The sequence below is a fragment of the Nicotiana tabacum genome, chromosome 8 (assembly GCF_000715075.1).
Source record: "Nicotiana tabacum cultivar K326 chromosome 8, ASM71507v2, whole genome shotgun sequence".
Lineage (NCBI taxonomy): Eukaryota > Viridiplantae > Streptophyta > Magnoliopsida > Solanales > Solanaceae > Nicotiana > Nicotiana tabacum.
This window is the reverse complement of record NC_134087.1, coordinates 114,100,820-114,123,134: the sequence shown is the minus strand read 5'-3', so window position 1 is coordinate 114,123,134 and position 22,315 is coordinate 114,100,820. Positions and strand designations below refer to the sequence as shown.

The following is a 22,315-nucleotide window of genomic DNA, read 5'->3' as shown; positions in this document are numbered from 1 at the left end:
TCTCTCCGACTAGGTAAGCCTAATATTGCGGAAATGAAATGAAAACACAAGGATAACAGCTAACAGATAAAATAAATAAGCAAAACGGTGTCACGCGGCATACACAATAATCATCTTTCCTAAAACCCGGAATGTCGCAATGTCGCAAGCTTCTAAGAAGTCCTAACTGTTTTATACATCATTTCTACGAAAAAGAAGAAAATGAACACAGGGAATAGAAGGGGAATCTGAGGTCTGCGGATGCAGGCAGATGTACTTTGAAATCTCCTGAAGTAGCAACCACACAGCTAGACTCGAGGCTGATAGCTAGTACCTCGATTTGCACACAGAAAGAATATGCAGGAAAGGGCATGAATATACCACAATGGTACCTAGTAAGTGCCAAGCCAAACCTCGGTCGAGTAGTGACGAGATTAGGTCAGGGCCCTACTAGTATATATATAATGAAATAAGACAGAAAGAAAATATTATATAAAAATAAGTACGGAAATTTAACAAGAATAAAATTCAATGAAAGCCAACAGCTCAGAACACAATTATAGCAACAGGGGATCTCCCGGAATACCGTCCGTAGAAACGTAAATGTGCAGGGGGATCTCCCGGAATACCGTTCCGTAGTCCCAAAGTAAATATGCAGTGCTGAGGGATCTCCCGGAATACCGTTCCATAGTCCCAAAGTAAATAGGCAGTACAGGGGGATCTCCCGGAATACCGTTCCGTAGTCCCAAAGTAAATATGCAGTACATAGGGATCTCCCAGAATACACAGCAAGGAGACCTACAATATAGGCTATGTTCACATTAAAGAAAAAAAGTAATTTCACTAAACATGCTGCACAGATTCAAATAGACATTTAAAACACGTAGGCATGCTTTTCTAATATAAACAAGGTATTTACGTATGCTATTGTAGTTCAAACAAGGAGAAAACAGGTTATGACTTAGTGAAAATGGAGTTTTACAACAAATAGCCCGTGTACGTACTCGTCACCTCACGTACACGACGCTCGTATATCTAATAATACTGAATCCTAAGGGGAGTTCCCACACAAAGGGTTAGGCAAGCCACTTACCTCGAACAAAGCTCAAATCAATCTGTAATAATGCTCTTTCCACGAATATCCGGCTCCGGATGGCCCAAATCTAGCACAAACCAATTACATAACATAAATATAGCTACAAGAAACTAATCTAGCTAATAAAGTCAAAGCAAAGGCAAGAAATTAGAAAAATGCCCAAAAAGCCTCCCGGACCTACATCTCGAAATCGGGTAAAAGTCACAAATTATGAACACCCATTCACTCACGAGTTCACTCGTACCCAAAATTATCCAAATGCGATGTCAAAATCTCACTCAAAACTCGAAAATTCGATTGGGGAGATTTCCCCCCGTTTTTCCAACTTTCACACTCAAATCCCTTGATTAAATGAAGAAAACAACAATATATTAATGAAATGCAACCAAAATCAAGTAAGGAATCGCTACCCACAAGCTTCCTCTAAAAATCCCTAGAAATGTCGCCTCAATCCGAGCTCTCTAGGTCCAAAAATGGAGAATGAAATCAAACCCTCAATTTTTCCCTTTTTCTTCCAGTCAAACCACACCTGCAGACCCTTCTCCGCACCTGCGGTACCACACCAGCGGATATTCCATCGCAGGTGTGGAATTCACTTAAGTATGCTAGGATCGCATCTGCGAGTACTAGGCCGCACCTGCAAGCCTGTTCATACGGTCCCTAACCGCTTCTGCGGACCCCTCACCGCATTGGTAGACCTAGCTGTACCAGGCCCATATCCGCTTCTGCGGTTCCTTAGCCGCTTTTGTGGCTCCAACACTTGCGGCCCAAAGTGTGCAGGTGTGAAAACACCGGGTGCAACAACTTCAGCAATTTGCATAAGTATCAAACCAATCTGTTGAGCATCTGAAACACACCTGAGGCCCTCAGGACCTCAACCAAACATACCAACCAATCCTAAAACACTATATGAATTTAGCCGAGCCCTGAAAACACATCAAAAATTGCTAAAAACACAAATCACCCTCCAATCCAAACTTAATGAACTTGAAACTTCAATTTTCCATAACCGCTGCCGAAACCTATCAAACCACGTCCGATTGATCTCAAATTTTTCACCCAAGTCAAATTCAACACTACGGACCTACTCCAACTCCTGGAATTGGATTCCGACCCTGATATCAAAATTTCCACTATCGGCCCAAAACTCCAAAAATTCGACTTTTGCCATTTCAAGCCTAAATGAGCTACGGACCTCAAAAACACAATCTGGACACGCCCCTAAGCCAAAAATCACCCAACGGAGCTAACGGAATCGACCGAACTCCATTCCGGAGTCGTCTTTACATAGTTCTGACTGCGGTCCAAATTCTAAAACTCAAGCTTCCATTTAGGGACTAAGTGTCCCAAAATACTCCGAAACTTAAAACGAATCTTCCCGGCAAGTCACAATAGTAGAAAAAGATATGAGGAAAGTAGTTAATAGGGGATCGGGGCTCTAACTCTCAAAACGATTGGCTGAGTCGTTACATCCTCCCCCTCTTTAAACAGTCATTCATCCTCGAACGAGCATAGAGACATACCTGAAGTGGTGAAAAGATGGGGATAATGGCTACGCATATCCTGCTCGGTCTCCCAAGTCACCTCATCGGCCCGCTGACCCCGCCACTAAACCTTTACTGATGCAATGTTCTTTGACCTCAGCTTTCGAACCTGCCTATCCAATGCCACTGGCTCGTCAACATAAGATAGATGCTTGCCAACTAGACTGAGCTGAAATCCAACATGTGAGACGGATCATCGTGATACCCCCGGAGCATCGAAACATGAAATATCGGATGAACTCTTGCCAAGCTGGGAGGTAACGCAAGCTCATAAGCAATCTCCCCAACACACTGCAACACCTCAAAGGGACCAATAAACCTTAGGCTCAACTTGCCCCTCTTTCTGAATCTCATAACGCCCCTTATATGCAAAACCCAAAACAAGACCCGCTCTCCAACCATAAATGAAACATCGCTAACCTTCTGGTCCGCATAACTCTTCTGTCTAGACTGGGCTGTGCGAAGTCTATCTTGAATCACCTTAACGTTCTCCAAGGCGTCCTGAACAAAGTCTGTGCCCAATAATCTAGCCTCGTTCATCTCGAACCAACCCAGTGGGGATCAACATCGCCTACCATACAGAGCCTCATACGGTGCCATCTGAATGCTGGACTGATAACATACTCCACAATATCTTTCTTCATCATCCTCCACCAATAATGCTCCCTTAAGTACTGATACATCTTCGAGGCACCCGAATGGATAGAGTACCATGAGCTATGAGCCTCCTGAAGAATCAACTCACGTAAATTGTCCCCATTAGTCACACAAAGCCTACCCTACATCCTCAAAGCACCATCATCCCCAATAGTGACCTCTTTAGCATCACCGTGCTAGACCGTGTCCTTAAGGACATGCAAATAGGGATCATCATACTGACGCTCCCTAATACGATCATAAAGAGAGGACCAGGAGAGCACACAAGCCAATACTCGACTAGGCTCAGAAATATCCAATCTCACAAACTGGCAGGCTAAGGCCTGAACATCTAATGCCATGGGCCTCTCTACTGCTGGTAGATAAGCTAAACTCTCCAAACTCTCTGCCCAACGACTCAAAGCATCGGCCACCATATTGGTCTTCCCCTAGTGGTACAAAATTGTGATATCATAATCCTTAAGCAGCTCTAACTACCTCCTCTGATGCAAATTAAGATCCTTTTGCTTGAAGAGATGTTGCACACTCCAGTGATCAGTATAGATCTCACAAGGAACCCCGTACAAATAGTGACTCCAAATCTTCAAGGCATAAACAATAGCAGCTAACTCAAGGTCAGGGACATGATAGTTTTTTCATGCACCTTCAGCTACCTAGATGTGTAGGCAATCACCCTACGGTACTGTATCAATACCACACCGAGGCCAACTCGTGATGCATCACAATAAACTGTATAAGACCCCGAACCTAAAGACAATACCAATACTGGGGCTGTAGTTAAAACTGTATTGACTTTCTGATAGATCTCCTCACACTCTTCCGTCCACCTGAATGGAGCACCCTTCTGGGTAAGCCTGGTCATAGGTACTGTAATAGACAAAAATCTCTCAACAAATTAACGGTAATAGCCCGCCAATCTAAGAAAGCTCCGGATATATGTAGCTGAGGACGGCCTGGACCAACTCTACGCTGCTTCTACCTTCTTCGAATCTACCTTGATCCCTTCACTGGATACTACGTGACCCAAAAATGGTAGTGAATCCAACCAGAACTCACATTTTGAGAACTTTGCATATAATTTCTTCTCTCTCAAGGTCTGAAGCACAGTCCTCAGGCGCTGCTCATGATCTTCCCGACTCCGGGAGTACACCAGAATGTCATCAATAAAAATAATGATGAACGAGTCAAGATACACTGTGCATCAAATGCAAAAATGTTGTTGGGGGCATTGGTCAGCCCAAATGACATAACAAGGAACTCATAATGACCATAACGAGTCCTGAAAGCAGTCTTCAGGATATTTGACTCGCAAATCTTCAACTGATGATAACCTGAACGCAAATCAATCTTGGAAAACACTCAGGCACCCTGTAACTGATCAAATAGGTCACCAATACGAGGCAAAGGATATCGGTTCTTCATTATAACTTTGTTCAACTAGCGATAATCAATGCACATACGCATAAAACCATCCCTTTTCTTCAAAAACAAGATAGGAGCACCCCAAGGTGACACACTGGGCCAAATGAAATGCTTATCAAGCAATTCCTGTAACTGTTCCTTCAACTCCTTCAACTTAGGAGGGGTCATATGATAAGGAGGAATAGAAATGGGTAGAGTGTCTGGCAACAAATTAATGCCAAAATCAATATCTCTATCGGGCAGCTTGCCCGAAAGATTAGCTAGAAACACATCAGGGAAATCCCACTACTGGGACTGAATCAACTGTAGGGGTATCAATACTAGCATCTCTCATATAAGCTAGATACGCATCATACCCCCTCTCAACCATTCGCTGAGCTTTAAGAAATGAAATAACTCTACTGGGAGTGTAGTCTAAGGTACTCCTCCACTCTAATCGCGGTACACCTGGCATAGCTAGCGTCACAATTTTGGCATGACAATCAAGAATAGCATAATGGGGCGACAACCAGTCCATGCCTAAGATAACATCAAAATCTACCATGCTGAGTAATAATAAATCGGTCTCATCTCAAAACCACCAAGAATGATCAAACATGACCGATAAACGCGGTCCACAACAAAAGAATCTCCCACAGGAGTAGATACATAAACAGGCGAACTCATAAATCCTGAGATACACCCAAATGTGGGGCAAAATAAGATGACACATAAGAATAAATGAAGTCGGGATCAAATAGAACCGATGCATCTCTATGACAGACCGGAACAATACTTGTAATGATAGAATCGGAAGTAATAACCTCTATATGAGCAGGAAGGACATAGTATCTAGCCTCGCCTCCCCCTCTAGGGTGACCTCTACCTCCCCAACCTCCACCTCGAGCTAGCTGGGCAGGTGGGGTGGCAGTTAGTGCCGTAATCATAGCCTAGGAACCCTGTGGAGCACGTTGTAGCTGAGAAGTCTGTGGAGGTGCACCCTTCTTAATTCTGGGGCAATCCCTCACCATATGACAAGTGTCACCACACTCAAAACAAGCTCTGGGGGTATGGAAGATGTGGCTGGCTCGGACCAGGTCTGCTAGACTGACCACTGAAAGCACCCCGTGCAGGAGGCACACTAGATACTAGAGGTGCATAATAAGGCTCCTGAGGTCTGGGAGAAACTGGAATACCACTGGTGGCTGGAAGAGCTGAATGAATGGGGTGACACATAACCCTACCATGACGAACTACAGCTGGGGCATGGGCACAAGAATAATGGCCCGACTCTCGAGACCTCTTGGCCTCTCACGCCTCTTTATCCCGAGCAAGCATGCCCTCTACACTCCTAGAAATACTCACCAACTGCTAATACGCGATATCCATCTCTAACTCATATGCCATGCTAGTCCTGATGCTGGGAATGAGCTCCTCAATAAACCGGCAAACCCTCTCTCGAACTATAGAAACCAAGGCTGGTGCATGTCTAGCCAAGTCACTAAAACAGACTGCATACTCTGAAACAGTCATAGAACCCTAGCGCAACTACTCAAACTCTGTGCACCATGCATCCCTAAGGCTCTAAGGGATATACTCTCTCAAAAATATGTTCGAGAACTGAGTCCATAAAAGGGAAGCTACCTTAGTCGGACTATCTAACTCATAAGTACGCCACCACTGATAGGCTACTCCTCGAAGCTGAAAGGTAGTGAAAGAAACCCCACTCGACTCTTCTAAGCCCATAGTGCAGAGGATACGGTGGCACTCCTCCAAAAATCCCTGAGCATCCTCTAATACTAGACCACTGAATATAGGAGGGTCATACTTCTTGTACCTCTTGAGCCTCCGTTGCTCCTCCTCTGAAGCTGTTGTCCTACCTTCGGGCTGAATTGGTACTGTAGGCGGCACTAGTATAACCTCTAGGAACTGATCAACCTAAACCCGCTGCTCTGGGGTGCAGGCGACGGTAGTCTGAGCTCCTCCCCCGCCCTGAGATATGGTTGCAGTAAGGAGAATCAACCCTGCCTGAGCTAGAGTGATGTACATGCTCATGAACTGTGCAAGGGTCTCTTGAAGAGCTGTAGTAGTAGTAGTAGTAGGCATATCAGGTGCCTGTGCTCCGGCTGGAGCTACTGGTGGCTCCTCTGTAGCAGCTCGTGCGGGTGCTCTAGTTGCACCGCATGCACGTCCTCGGCCTCTACCCCGGCCCCGGCCTCTGACGGCTCTAGCAGGGGGCACGGGTGCCTGGTCATCTCTGGTAGCACGTTTCCTCACCATCTGTGGGAGAATAGAATATAGAAGTTTAGAATTTCGAAGTCAATAATCTCGCACCACAAGGAATCAAAGAAGTGAATATTTTCCTTACAGTTCCATAGCCTCCCGAAGATAAGTACAAACGTCTCTGTACCGATCCACAAGACTCTAACAAACCGGCTTGTGACTCAGAACTCCTATGAACCTAGAGCTTTGATACCAACTTGTCACAACCCAATTTCTCCCTCTATGAACTGTCGTGAAGGAACCTAGTATCTACGACTAGGTAAGCCTAATATTGCGGAAATGAAATGAAAACACAAGGATAACAGCTAACAGATAAAATAAATAAGCAGAAACGGTGCCACTCGGCATACACAATAATCATCTTTCCCAAAACCCAGAATTTCGCAATGTCACAAGCTTCTAAGAAGTCCTAACTGTTCTATACATCATTTCTAAGGAAAAAAATAAAACGAACATAGGGGATAGAAGGGGACTTTGAGGTCTACGGATGCGGGAAGATGTACCTTGAAGTCTCATGAAGCAGCAACCACACAACTAGACTCGAGGCTGATAGCTAGTACCTGGATCAGCACACGGAAAGCATGTGCAGGAAAGGGCATGAGTATACCACAACGGTACCCAGTAAGTGCCAAGACTAACCTCGGTCGAGTAGTGACGAGATCAGGTCAGAGCCCTACTAGTATAAATATAATGAAATAAGAAAGAAAGAAAATATTACAGAAAAATAAGTACGAAAATCTAACAGGAATAAAATTCAATGAAAGTCAACAGCTCAGAACACAGTTATAGCAACAGGGGGTCTCCCAGAATACCGTCCCGTAGTCCCAAACATAAATGTGCAAGGGGATCTCTCGCAATACCGTTCCGTAATCCCAAAGTAAATATGCAGTACTGGGGATCTCCGGAATACTGTTCTGTAGTCCCAAAGTAACTATGCAGTATAGGGGCATCTCCCAAAATACCGTTCCGCGGTCCCAAAGTAAATTACAGTACAGGGGGATCTCCCGGAATACCATTCTGTAGTCCCAAAGTAAATATGTAGCTCAAGCAATATAACCAACAGTTACAGCAAGGAGACCTACAGTTTAGGCTAAGTTCACATCAAAGAAAACAAGTAATTTCACTAAACATGTTGCAGAGAGTTTAAATAGGTGTTTAAAATACGATGGCATGCTTTTCTAATCTAAACAAGGTATTTACGTATTCTATTGTAGTTCAAACAAGGAGAAAAAAGGTTATGACTTAGTGAAAACGAAGTTTTATTAAATAGCATGTGTACATACTTGTCACCTTACGTACATGGCGCTCATATATCAAACAATATCAAATCCTAAGGGGAGTTTCCCCACACAAAGTTAGGCAAGCCACTTACCTCGAACCGAGCTCAAATCAATCCGTAATAATGCTCTTTCTACGAATATCCGCCTCTGGATGGCCCAAACCTAGCCAAAACCAATTACATAACATAAATATAGCTACAAGAAACTAATCTAGCTAACGAAATCAAAGCTAAGGCAAGAAATTAGAAAAACGCCCAAAAAGCCTTCCCGAGCCCACGCCTCAGAATCGGGTAAAAGTCACAAATTATGAACACCCATTCACTCACGAGCTCACTCGTACTGAAAATTATCCAAATCTGATGTCAAAATCCCACTCAAAACTCAAAAATTTGATTGGGGAATTTTTTCCCCATTTCCCAACTTTCTCACCCAAATTCCTTGATTAAATGAAGAAAACAATAATGAAATACAACCAAAATCAAGTAAGGAATCGTTACCCACAAGCTTCCTCTGAAAATCCCTCGAAATTTCGCCTCAATCCGAGCTCTCTAAGCCCAAAAATGGAGAATGAAATCATACCCTTGATTTTGCCCTTTTTCTGCCTGTCAAACCGCACCTACGGACCCTTCTTCACACCTGCTAACGTCACACCTGCGGAAATTACATCGCAGGTGCGGAATTAACTTAAGTGGGCTGGTACCGCATCTGCGAGCTCTAGGCCGCACCTGCGAGTCCGCTTCTACGGTCCCCAACAGCTTCTACGCCTCAGCTTCTGTGGACCCCTCACCACATCTGCGGACCTAGCTGGACCAGGCCCATATCCGCTTCTACGGCTCCGCACCGGTGGCCCCAAAGTGCGTAGGTAAAAAACACTAGGTGCAACAACTTTAGTAGTTTGCATAAGTCCCAAATCAATTCGTTGAGCATCAGAAACACACCCGAGGCCCCCGGGACATCAACCAAACATACCAACCAATCCTAAAATATCATATGAACTTAGTTGAGCCATCAAAACACATCAAACAATGCTAAAAACACAAATTACCCTCCAATCCAAACATAATAAATTTGAAACTTTAAGTTTCCAGTACCGATGTCGGAACCTATCAAACCACATCCAATTAATCCCAAATTTGGCACCCAAGTCATATTCAACACTATGGACCTATTTCAACTTCCAGAATCGGATTCCGACCTTTATAGCAAAATTTCCACTACCAGCCCAAAACTCCAAAAATTTGACTTTCGCCATTTCAAGCCTAAATGAGCTACATACCTCAAAAACACAATCCGGACACGCCCCTAAGCCCAAAATAAGCCAATGGAGCTAACGGAATCGAGGGAACTCCATTCCAGAGTCGTCTTCACACAGTTCTAACTGTGGTTCAAATTCTAAGATTCAAATTCCATTTAGGGACTAAGTGTCTCAAAACACTCCGAAACTCAAAACGAATCTTCCCAGCAAGTCACAATAGTAGAAAAAGATACGGGGAAAGCAGTTAATAGGAGATCAGGGCTCTAACTCTCAAAACGACTGGCCGGGTCATTACAAAAGAAATAAGCTACAATAACAGACCCCAATTCACAGAGAGAAAATCCACCTAGTTTCTCGAAATGTGGCATGTCAAAAGAATACTCTCAACCTCGTACCATCCCGCTGGCAACAGGCAAGAAGAATCCTCCAACAAGTCGATTTTGAACATCCTGAAGAAGAGATTCGAAGATGCTAAGGGAATGTGGCCGAAGACACTTCTAGAAGTGTTGTGGGCACATAGGATAACCCCAAAAATGAGTACAAGAGAGACACCTTACTCCTTAGTCTAGATTAGAAGCATTCATACCGGTCGAAGTAGGAGAACCCAGCCTAAGGTACACAACCGAGTGGTAATGACAATGACGAGAACAAAAGATAGGACCTCGATGAAGTTGGAAAATGGAGAGACATGGCATATGTATGAATGGTCGCATAGAAACAACAAGTAGAATGCTACTACAACAGAAAGGCCAAATTACAATTACTCAAGATAGGGGACTACATGCTCAAAGCCAAGACCCAAGCAGGAAGAGATCCCCGAGAAGGAAAATTAGTATCCAATTGGGATAGACTGTACAAAATCATATGCAAGGCATACAAGGGTTCACTCCAACTAGAGACATTGGAAGGAAAGCTCTTATCGAACAATTGGAACATCAACCACCTCAAATGCTTCAACTTCTAAAAAACAAGGAGTGTCGCGTAAGTTGTACTCTTTTTCCCTCACTTGCGTTTTGTCCCCACAGGGTTTTCTCAAGGAGGTTTTTAACGAGGTAGCGGACAGGACATTTCAAGGTGAAGTATGCGAGAACAACCATATTTGATTGCCCGAACGCTCAAAAATCACTGAGTCGAACAATGAAGGGACTAGATATATTGGGATTGGGACTAAAGTGCCAGTCAGTACCCAAAACTTGTAATTTTCTCCAAAAAGCCTCTGGCAAAATGATGTAATCAATACAATGTTATTGAAATAAATGAGATACATGTTTATAGAAACTGCTCTCCTAAGTCTCTCAACTTAGAGGTATGATTCGACTAGCTCGAACAAAACTTCTCAGCCCCTGTCCACGTCTTAACTTAGAGGTATGACTCGACTAGCTTGAACAAAATTCCTCGGCCCCTCACCATGGCACAACTTAGAGGTATGATTCGATTAGCACGAACAAAACTCCTCGGCCCCTGGCCACATCACAACTTAGATATACACTCGATTAGCTCGAAAAAAACTCCTCAGCCCCTATCCACATCTTAACATAGAGATACGTTCGACCAGCTCGAACATAAACTCTCGGCCCTTGGCCACATCTCAACTAAAAAGTATGTTGGACCAGCTCGAATAAAACCTATTGGCCCTTGGCCACGCCTTAACTAAAAAGATATATATTCAATCAGCTTAAATAAAACTCCCCGTCATGTGGCCACTCAACCCTCTTGAGTAAAACTTCCCAACCACGCGATCATCGCAACCCTGAGGGCATCAACAAAGGAAAGAAGTGCAAAAGTAAAGCACACGATCACCAAAACAAAAATATGCAAAGATAAGAGAGGTTGTCTTTACAAAGGCACACAAATACGCCAACTAAAAGAGAGAGAAGGAAAAAGTACAAATTACAAAAGCTAAAACAAATCAAGGGCGGAAGGTCTAATGATTGTCACTGCCTTGGTCTCCATCACCCTATTCATCCTCGCCTCGGTTGTAAGTGGAGTCTCACCATGCGCTGTCTTTAAGCTTAGGGAGGCCTCTTTCATCATCATCCTCTGCATCAGGCTGAGGCATGTCGGGGTCGTAATTGCACGCCAACCGAGCCTCACGAGCTTTAACTCAAGCCTCCTTCAAGGTCGTCTCAAAGACAAAGATCGTCTGACCCAACTCTCGAACCACCTCTACTCAAACCTCGGCAAGGATCCACTCCTCATACTACCCTCACGGAATGGCCGAAAAATCATAGCATGAAAAGTGGAGGTCGTTCGAGCAATCAATCATTCTCTCCCTCAACAGCAGAAATTCGCTCAAGCAAATCAGAGTTCTCTTTCTCCAATTCGATGATTCTCTCATCGAGCCTAGCCTCCTTAGCTTCAATTGTCGACCGAATATTGTCCCGGTTAACACAGAGGCTTTTATTCTCTAACTCAACAAGAGCATCCCTTCTTCGAGCTTGTTTACGAGAGGATTCAACCTCATCAATTAGCTACTATTTTTCAGCTACCTCCCCCAGAGCCCATCCACTTTGAACTGGCACTCACTTAACTGACCTTGCAGTTGGTCGACCCGACCCTGAAGGTCGTGGAATTGAGCTTCTATGCCCCTGCTCAGCTCGAGCTCCTCGTCCTTTCTCTTTAATGCCCCTTCAAGAGTGCTGAGCCGCTCCACGGACACAACCAACTCTTTGTCTTTCTTTCGCAGCTCCTCTCTTAGGGCGGGTACGTCACCCTTTTCACGGAGCCGCCTCTCAGCCTCCCTATACCACCCGCAAAACTCCTCATACTTCTTCCGCATTTTGTGGTGGACCTCCATCCTCCTTTTCTCTCTCTGCACGCTCTCAATCTCTAAAATAACGGTCTACACGAGAATGAAAAAAAGGCAAGTAAGGTAAGGATCGAAAGAAATCCAAAGCAAAAAAAAAGAGAAAGAGAGAGAAAGGAAATGACTTACCCTGAAAGAGAAAGCGGCGATTCTACTGGAAAGAGTGTTGTCACTTAGTTCCCTGAGAGTCTGTGCTTGGTTTCCAAGCATAAGGGACAAAAAGCCTGAACCACATCCTCGGTGTTCTTTAGTCAGTTGTGTTTTATCAGGATTGTGATGGTTCTCAACCCCCCTTGTACCTTTACCTCGATATGAGTCGTCCCACTTTAGATCATCTCATGATCTTCGGGGTTGAAATCAGAAATGGATTCATCGTTGATGGGCTTATTTTTCTTGTCACCCTGCTCGGCAGGCATCTTGTATTTACCCTTATCAATAGGGAAAGTTTCCTGAGCCAATTCAGTATATGGACCCTCCTCGCGCCCAGGAAGTATGGTATCTTTGTTTAGAACCCCATGCGACCTCATCCCCCCTCATGTCACAAAGAAGCCGCAACATCGGCTTCCTCCACTTGAGGCACCTCTGGGACCGCCCCAGCACGTTCTTTGACTCGGGCTGGCATAGCATTTTGCACTTCGATATCAAGAGAGACTTCAGATTAGTCAACCGATGCTAGTACACCAGCGCCTCATCTATGGCCTTCCTCTTTCGAGGCCCCAAGTCTATGTCGTGCTACGAAATTTCTTCCTCTTCAACTTGAGAAGGAGCTGAAGAAAGAACTATCATAGTGGTCGAATCGGAGGCAGGCGCAGAGGAGGTAACACCCCTCCTTCTCCTGAAAGAAGATGTTGGTTCCAAGTTCCTCTTGGTGGCCTCCTTGGCAGGGCCTGGAAGGGGACACGAAAACAAACATAATTAGATAATGAAACCAAGTACAAATTTGAAAATAATGCATTAATGTTATCTTTTGGGAGGGGAGCCAGTTTATACTTCTACCAAAAGCCATACCAATCTCTGGTCCCCGCAGTACAAGGGAGGACCTGCCTGACACAGTCGGCGAGGTGCGCCACCGACTGAAGACTCCAAGAAGTAGCTGCAAAACAAGAAGAGTTAACTCATTATGTCGAAATGTACAACTGCATGAGAGAACAAGGATAAGCGATACATACGGTCACGATTCCAAGCCTCACGAGAGTTTGTGACATCAACCACTATGGACTCGGTCTTGACAAAAAAGAAGTCGAGCCAAAATTGTCGACTGCACTTGTTGTCAATCTTAATGACCAGGGATTTGCTTCTACGATGTCGAATGCTCAACATCGTGCCCGATAGAAGTTGGGCATGAACATGTGCACCAAATGCCATATAGTGATCTCAACATCATCCAGCTTGACAGATTTAGACAGTATCTTGATTACCTTGTAAACCAAGGGCGTGAGTTAAGCCGGACAGACCCTGTAATAGTGGCACAATTTCTCAACCAAAGGGGGAAGAGGAAATGAATATCCAATGGTGAAGGGGTAGGCAAAGAGGGCCGGACAATGAGTGTACACTTCATCATCACCGGCGACACAAGCTCCACTTGGTTAAGAAGGCCATACTTATCCTTGAACTCCGCCAAATACTTGGTTGTTAGAGAGGATCGAAAAACCTCACTCACCGCCATTTGCTGCCATTGCAAGTCCAGTTTCGCGTCGGGATTGAAAGGAATAATTTCTTCTATTGAGAGAAGGGCTTCTATTTCAACGACGGTGGTGGCGTCTCCTCTGCGAATGAAGGCTGCAACAGCCAGTGAGGTAGCCGAAATCTCCTCTTCATATAAAAAACCTCTCCGCCCCAAACATTAGAAGACAAGTTAGACATGATTGTGAAGTTTGGGGAATTTAGGAAGGGAAAGAGTTAAGAAAATGGAGAAAAACTTTAGGAGTAATGAACAGAGAAATAGAGTCTAAGAAGGAGATGAAGAAAGCTTTGGCAATGGAAGTAAAGAAAGAATTCGAATTGCGGTGATCATCCCCCTATTTATAAAGGAGGAGTCTCAGGATTCGAAGCGATGCATCACAATGGCAGCCGCAATCAAAACGTTAGAACCAATCCACAAGCTACCTATGTATTGACGTGACGCATCAGGAACAGACGTCATCATGATGAATGATGTCACATCTCTACCATGTCAGGCTCTCTCCAAAAATCACCCGGGAATATTAAGACGACAAGAGTTTGAAACATATGACTCACAAAATGCCATGCCATCCGCCTCTGATGATGACCACACCCGCTATTATCTACTTATCAAGCTCGTCCCTAAGGATGACCTCAGCAAGCGGAGGGACTAACTATAAGGGCGAAAACATCATCTTAGATATTTGACCAGATCAACGGCAATAGGGCCTTTGAAGGCTGTGACGTGTCAACCTCACTCCAAGAGGTCGAGGTCAGATGCAGAAAATAAGTCGGGGTCAAAAATCAAAACTATTCAACAAAAGACGAGGACGAGGACGAGCATTGGCTTTCTATACAAAGTGACGACCAGCTTTAGGATTTAGATTACCTAGAGAATATTCTAATATATATTTCTTCTGTTGTACTATCTAGAGATTAGAAACATATGTGTTTATATAAATAGAAAAAGATGTGGATGAAAAAAGGGGATTAGATCTTTTTGTAAAGAAAATCATCAACATTCTCTGTGCAAGATACTCGTTTTATTGGATAGAAACAAAGCCTAACTTTACACCTTCTTTTCTTTGACTCTTCTATTCCGATCCAAGAAGAATCAAAATATTCAACTGCTTATCATCATTCATCACTGTCAGAAAACATATTTGAAGATCCCACCCTTGTCAGGTGAATTCTGTCTCATTTATTACTCAAAAGTCATTTATTATCATTTATTATTATCTTTTACGTTTATAGAATTTTACTGAATCATTGCTTCAAGATAATCATATCTAATACTATACAATAAATATCCGCCATAAAAGTGCTAGATCTGCTATTAAATATTAATATTGGCTGTGATTAACCCTTCTTTTCTATAAATTTGATTGTATAAAAACCTATATCTAATTTTTGGATCATAAACTGTTATCCCAATGGGACAACATCCTTGTGTAACGTTAGTACTCAGTAATGAATAAAATTTTCCTATTTCCAAAAAAAGAGATAGAGATAGCACAACTATTTGGAGTTCAATATCCTAATTCCAAACATAATTTTGTTAGCAATACTGAAATTGAGAAAATTAATGATGATACTTAGAAATTTATCCAAAATAGATAAAAGAATATGAATTATGAAACCAAAGCAGACTACTAAGAAGATATAGTTTTCTCCAGTTCACCTAAGAATATAGTCAGAAATTATTGTGTATGATATGGTGTAAAGTAACTTCAGGCAAAATGTTAAGCTGGAAAATCTGGATAGGTGACCAATGAAGTTGGAGTATTCTCCAGTTTTTAAGGTTTTTTTTTTGTATCTAACTGTAAATACCTTTTGCCCAGGTAATAAAATTTAATTACCGAAAAAAGGCTTTAAAAGATGACCCATATGGATCGTGGGAACCAGCTAATTCTTTTTTTAATTTGTCTTCTTTTTTTTTTTTTTTTTTTTTGTGTGTTTTGCAAGAGATGGGATTGTTTCACCAAACTACTAAGAAAATATAGTATTCACACATCTTTTTAATGAAGCATAGTACGACTAAATTTTGTCTTGCTCTTTTAATTATTAGATCTTTTTTTGTCATTTTTCAAACTGGTTATTAGGAGTTAAGAACCCTGATTACTGGTAGCTACCAATAGGGAAGGAAGAATTAGGGAGAGTGATGCCTTAATTAGTCTCATGATTAATTATTAGGATTTTTAAGGATGTTGGTTGGAAAATTAGTCTCCTAAGCACTATGAATTCCCAAATCTGATAGCAAGTTTAAAAGCCTCAAGTTTAATCCTAGGCCAAATACATAGGCGACCCTTAAATTTGTCACAAAATTTCAGTTAGACACTTTAACTGTAACCTTTACTTATTGAACATTTAATGTTGCACACAATTAAATACATTTTGCTGACACGTAACTATATAATTTTATCACCTTTTCCAAGCGTGTGAACAACCTAAGACTTATATTACTGCCAGAAAATGATTAGTTTTTCCTGAAAATAATTTTTGCTGGTGACTAGCTACCTTTTCTTCTCCGGCTACAACCCCTTCTCTTCAAGTCTGGCCATTATCACTACCACCACTTCCTCCGTCTTCAGATCTGACAATCACCACAACTACAACCTCTACCTTCTTCAGATTGCACCACAATCACCATCTCCTCTTTCAATCTATTAAGTTCAATGATAAAAAATTTAAAGATAGAAGCCATAAAGTTTAAATCTTGGATTTGCCTTTAATTTAAACCACTCATGTTTTAAACACTAAAAAACGTGAAATGGGTACCTGAAAGGAACCATCATTAATCATCATTTTATTTTTCCTCACTACTTTCTTTGCTTATTACGGTAAGTTTGCTTTTAAACCAAATCTCCCTTTCGTTTGCTTACCTATGATTGAAGAACCATCTTTTTCTGTTGAATTCACCTGGAGCTCTGCCTTGGTGATTGAGCTGAATTACTCTGTTAGCTGAAGAAGAAGAAGGTCGTAGAGAATAAATCTTAGGAAATATTCTTGACGAGGAGAGGGAAAGTGTAATATTTCATTCCAAGTGTAAAATATATCTATACATGTGTATATATAATGTGTAAAAACTAATCTAACTACAGTTAGTACTAAAGCTAACTCTAGTTACTTTAACTCTAGTTTAGTCTAAGTTAGTTATAACTAACAATTGATAATTAACAAAGCTAACCACCACTATCATTACTAATCTCAACACTTTCCCTCATGATGGAGGGTAAGAACAAGTTTTCAACCCCCAGCTTGCTAAGCAAAAAATAATGTTGTGCCTTTTCGAGACCCTTAGTGAGGATATCTGCCAATTGTGCTTTGGTGTTGATGTGTTGAGCCTGAATAAGGCCCTGCTGTAGTTTTTCTCTCACAAAGTGGCAATCAATGTTAATGTGTTTTATGCGTTTGTGAAAGATAGGATTGGCATCTATTTGAATAGCTGTTTTACTGTCACAATGCATGGTTATAGGTAGTTGAACTGTAACTCCCAGCTCTTTGAATAGCCCAACCAACCATGAAAGTTCTGCAATAGTGGAGGACATACTCCTAAACTCTACATCTGCTGGACTCCTAGAAACTGTGTTCTACTTCTTGGATTTCCAAGAAACTGTCACGACTCAGAATCTGTTAAAGGTCGTGATAGCACCGGACATCACTGTCAGGCAAGCCAACATTAAATAATTAATTAATTTTGATTTTAATATTTCTGAAATCATAAATTTTAATTTGATTTAACTAGTAAAAGATGAATGTTACATAATAATAATAATGTTTTCCAGTTTCAATACTGAATATCCCATAATCATCCTAGAACCCGGTGTCACAAGTGCATAAGCATTTACTAGGAAATAAGATAAAATACAATAACTGTCCGGAATACAAATTGGATAGAAAAGAAAATACAAGTACTCTGAAGGAGACTCTGCATCTTATAAGATGCAGCTCACCTAAGTCCCCGTATCAATCACGCTGCTGCGCCCACAAGGCTACTAGACATACATGTGTTTGTACAACAAAATGTACACCAACTGTAGTATGAGAACGAAAACAACGCGTACCCAGTAAGTATCCAGTCTAATCTCGAAGAAGTAATGACGAAAGGTCGACTCCGACACTTACTATGGCCAATAATAATATACCGATAATATGCTAAATTATGGATTTTTTTAAGGCGACTGTAAACTCAATAATATGAAGCAGGTAAACGATTCTTTTGCTAATAAGAGATTTCCAAATTTATTTTCATCTTTTAACAATTTATATATCTGGCCAATTAGGCCACATGAATTATCAATAATTCCAAAACAATCAATCAAATCATGCGCAAATCATGTCGAGGTCGTATGAAGCGATCCAACATAATATTTAAAATGTGCACTGCCGGAGAGTCGAACAGCGTGAACCATAGATGCATCTATTTAATCTGCTGAGATGTTCAACACGTTCCACAAAAAGAAAACACAATCAAACAGTCAATCAAGAACTCATCAAGGAGCAATTATCCAAGAAAATGTCAATCCTCTTTTAACGGTCAAGAAAATAAAGTTTAACCTTTTAGAAATTCATTTACCAATTTTGATATGACTTAAGCAATTTAAATTGACCATAAAGTTACAAATATCGCAAGTATAGCATGTTTTTGGGTCCTAGGCTACCCGGACTTAAGCATAATAGTAGTTACACACAAACTCTCGTCACCTCAAGCATACGTAGCCCCCCACAAATAGAAGCACATATTGAATTATTTCACCTATGGTGTTAATTCCCTCTTACAAGGTTAGAAAGGAGACTTACCTCGCTCTGAAGCTTCATAATCGGCTCCCAAGCCCTTCCAACGACTCAAACCGGTGCCCAACGCTCCAAAACTAGTCAATAATTGTGCAAACCTATAAATATATTCTCAAATACTCATTACAATCCTATTTACATCAATTTTAAACTCCGTTCAAAAAGTCGATAAAAATTACCCTCAGGCCCACGTGCCTGGATTCTGAAAATTTTTGAAGATAAACTTTATCCATAACCGAACGAACTCAAATATATGATTTATTCCAAATTCGCGGTCAAAATTCAAAAATATCAATTTCTAGGTTTTTCTTCAAAATCCCAAATTTCTACAGATTTTCATGTCTAAATCCATATATAAACCTTGTATGTAACTCACAACTAGTATAAATCACTTACCTCACATTTGATGATGAAATCTCCTCTTTAAAAGCTCAAAAAATCGCCCAAACCGTGTGAAAAATGGGTGAAATAAACTCAAACCCTGCTTTTAAAACATTCTGCCCAGCCCAGGTTCGCCCTCCTTCGCGATCGTGAAGGCTAAGCACACTGCCTCCACATTTTCCTCTTCACGATCGCACACAAGCCCACACGAATGTGATGTTATACAACCCAACACTTTGCGATCGCAGTCATACTCACGCGATCGCAATGAGCAAACGCGTAGCATCAGGCCATCCCTCATTTCTTCTTCGCCAACGCGTTTCCACAGCCACGTTCGCGTAGCACAACTACCTACGGTACCGCGACCGCGAGTCCATAATCACAACCGCATAGAACATTTCATAGTCGCCCGCAAACAACTCTACGCTATCGCAAGCTTCCATTAGTATAAGGAAACCAGCAACAGTCATGACAGCATCTTCAGCAGATCCCCCAAGTCGGATTTCGATCTGTTAAACATCCAAACTCCATCTAAGGCCCTCGGGACCTCAACTAATCATACTAAAACGTCCCAAAATACCTTATGAACTTGCTCGAGGCCTCAAATCACATCAAACAACGTTGAAATCACGAATCACGCTCTAATTCATTCTCAATGAACTTTAGAACTTCAAATTTTTATATTTGATGCTGAAACCTGTCAAATCACGTCCTATTGATCTCAAAATTTGCACACAAGTTACATTAGACATTACGGACCTACTCCAACCTCCCTGAATCGGAATCTGGTCCCATTATCAAAAACTCCACTTCATATCAAACTTCTCAAAAACCTTCAAATTTCTAACTTTCGCCAAATGACTCCAAAATGACCAATGGACCTCCGATCAATTTTGGACGCGCTCCCAATACTATAATAACCATATGGAGCTATTCCCAGACTTGGAATCCCAAACAAACATTGATAACATTGAAATGAACTTCAACCCAAATTTACAAAATTCTTCCGAAATGCCAACTTCCACAATAGGCGTCGAAACGCTCCCGGGTCTTCCAAAACTCGATCCGGACATAAGCCCAAGTCCAAAATCACCATACGAACCCTTTGGAACCTTCAAATCCCGATTCTGAGGTTGTTTACTCGAAAATCACAAATTAGTCAATTTCCCAACTTAAAGCTTCCGAAATGAGAATTTTCTTTCCGAATTAACTCTGAACTCCTCAAATTCAATTCCAACCATGCGTACAAGTCATAATACCTGAAGTGAAGCTATTCATGGCCTCAAAATGCCAAATGACGTACTAGGGCTCAATGTGATCGGTCGTGTCGTTACATAAACTAAGGAGTTTCCAAACTTAACGAGGTAACTTGTGACAGATTTTCTAGACTATGGACATGTTGTTGAATCAGAGTCATAGCATCCAACCAAGTTGTTTGACCCCTGTGAAGACATTAACAGTTCCAATCCTGGTGCATTTTTTACATACTTGATCACCCTTAAGGCTACATCCATATGAGATCTCTTTGGCTTATGCATGAATTGACTTAGAACTTGGACAACATAAGCTAAATCTGGCCTAGTCATGGTCAAATATAGAAGTCTCCCTACCAATCTTTGATACTCTCCAGGATCACCCAGAATGTTGTCATCTACACTTGTGCACACCACAGCTTCATCAAATTCTGTTGTTGTCAGCCTTTGATTGCACTCTAATGGGGTAGATACTAGTTTAGATCCCCCCAGCCTAGAGTCAGCAATCAAATCAAGGGCATATTTCTTTTGGTTCATCATGATACCAATTACACCGAGCAAATTATATGCCCAGAAAGAACCTGAGTTTCCCCTAAATCCTTCATCTTGAACTTCTTATATAGGTTAGCTCTAACAGTCTGAATCAAACTTGCATCATTGCCGGTGACCAAAAGGTCATCTACATAGACCAAAACAATGACTAAGGTTGAGCCTATTTGTTTTGCAAATAGAGAGTAGTCAAAATGACTTTGAACAAAGCCCAGGTCTTGAAGAGCCTCTGTCAACTTTAGGTTCCATTATTTGGAAGCATGTTTCAGGCCATAGAGTGACTTCTTGAGTTTATAGACTTTAGTATTGGACTCCCCCTTGGTAGTGTATCCGTTTGTAAGTTGCATATATACCTCTTCAAAGAGATCCCCTTGTAAGAAAGCATTATGCACATCCATTTGATAGATGTGCCAATGCTTAGAGGCTGCCACAACAATGACTGATCTAACAGTGACCATCTTGGCCACTAGAGAGAAGGTTTCCTTGTAGTCCAGGCCTTCTTTTTGACTAAAGCCTTTGGCTTCAAGTCTGGCCTTGAACCTTTTTACCTCCCCATTAGTTTTGTACTTAACCTTGTACGCCCATTTATAACCTATATGAATCTTTTCTGCAGGCAAGTCAACAATGTCCCGTGTGTTATTTTTTTCTAAGGCTTTCACTTATTGCTGTATGGCTGTCAGCCATCTAGCATCTCTTGCAGCTTCAATATAGTGTTTTGGCTCAACAACTGAAGAGTGTGCTAAGAAACTTTGCATAATAAGGGGACAAACTACCATAGTTCAGCTAGTTTGACATTGGATATGTAGAGGACGTTGAAACAAAGTCCTACATCCACCTTGATGGACCTGTAGTTCTAGGTTGTTTTCTGATTGCAATAGGTAATGTATCAGTGGCACCTTGGGGTTGTGAGAAATTCTCAGCAGCTTCACCAATTGATGGGGAGAGAACATCAAGTAAAGTGTATGCTTCTTCAGACATTTCATTAGAATTCTGTATGACATCAACATTTAGGAATACATCATATATAGAGTCTTGAACTAGAGTAGACTCAGATGCTATAGAGTCTTGAACCTGAGTAGGCTCAGATGCACCATGTATGTATGGCACATCAGATGCATCAACTGGTTCAAGGACTGGAAAAATAGGAACAGAAGACACCTTCATGTGCTCGAAAGGAAAAATCTTCTCCGTGAAAATCACATATCTGCTAACTAGGAACTGCTTGGAATACAAATCATATAATTTGTATCATTTTTAGTAGGTATGTATCCCATAAAAACAACAGGTAGTGCCCTAGATAAAAATTTATCATGTCTCTTCACATTCACAACATAACATAAGCACCCAAATACCCTCATATGCTCTAGGGAAGGCC

General features: G+C 41.8%; 1 long non-coding RNA gene across 2 annotated transcripts in view; it reads right to left on the bottom strand.

The window, feature by feature from the left end:
• LOC107783084 (uncharacterized) overlaps positions 1 to 16,992 on the bottom strand; it is a 29,358-nt gene extending 12,366 nt beyond the window's left edge. For both annotated transcript variants that reach the window (XR_012694186.1, XR_012694187.1), the window contains exons 1-7: positions 16,846 to 16,992; positions 13,471 to 16,626; positions 13,310 to 13,394; positions 12,431 to 13,188; positions 8,333 to 8,402; positions 7,464 to 7,520; positions 1,073 to 1,142 (exon numbers count right to left, since the gene is read on the bottom strand). This is a non-coding gene — a long non-coding RNA (uncharacterized LOC107783084). The remainder of the gene's footprint in view (positions 1 to 1,072; positions 1,143 to 7,463; positions 7,521 to 8,332; positions 8,403 to 12,430; positions 13,189 to 13,309; positions 13,395 to 13,470; positions 16,627 to 16,845) is intronic.
• Between the last annotated feature and the right edge of the window lie 5,323 nt (positions 16,993 to 22,315).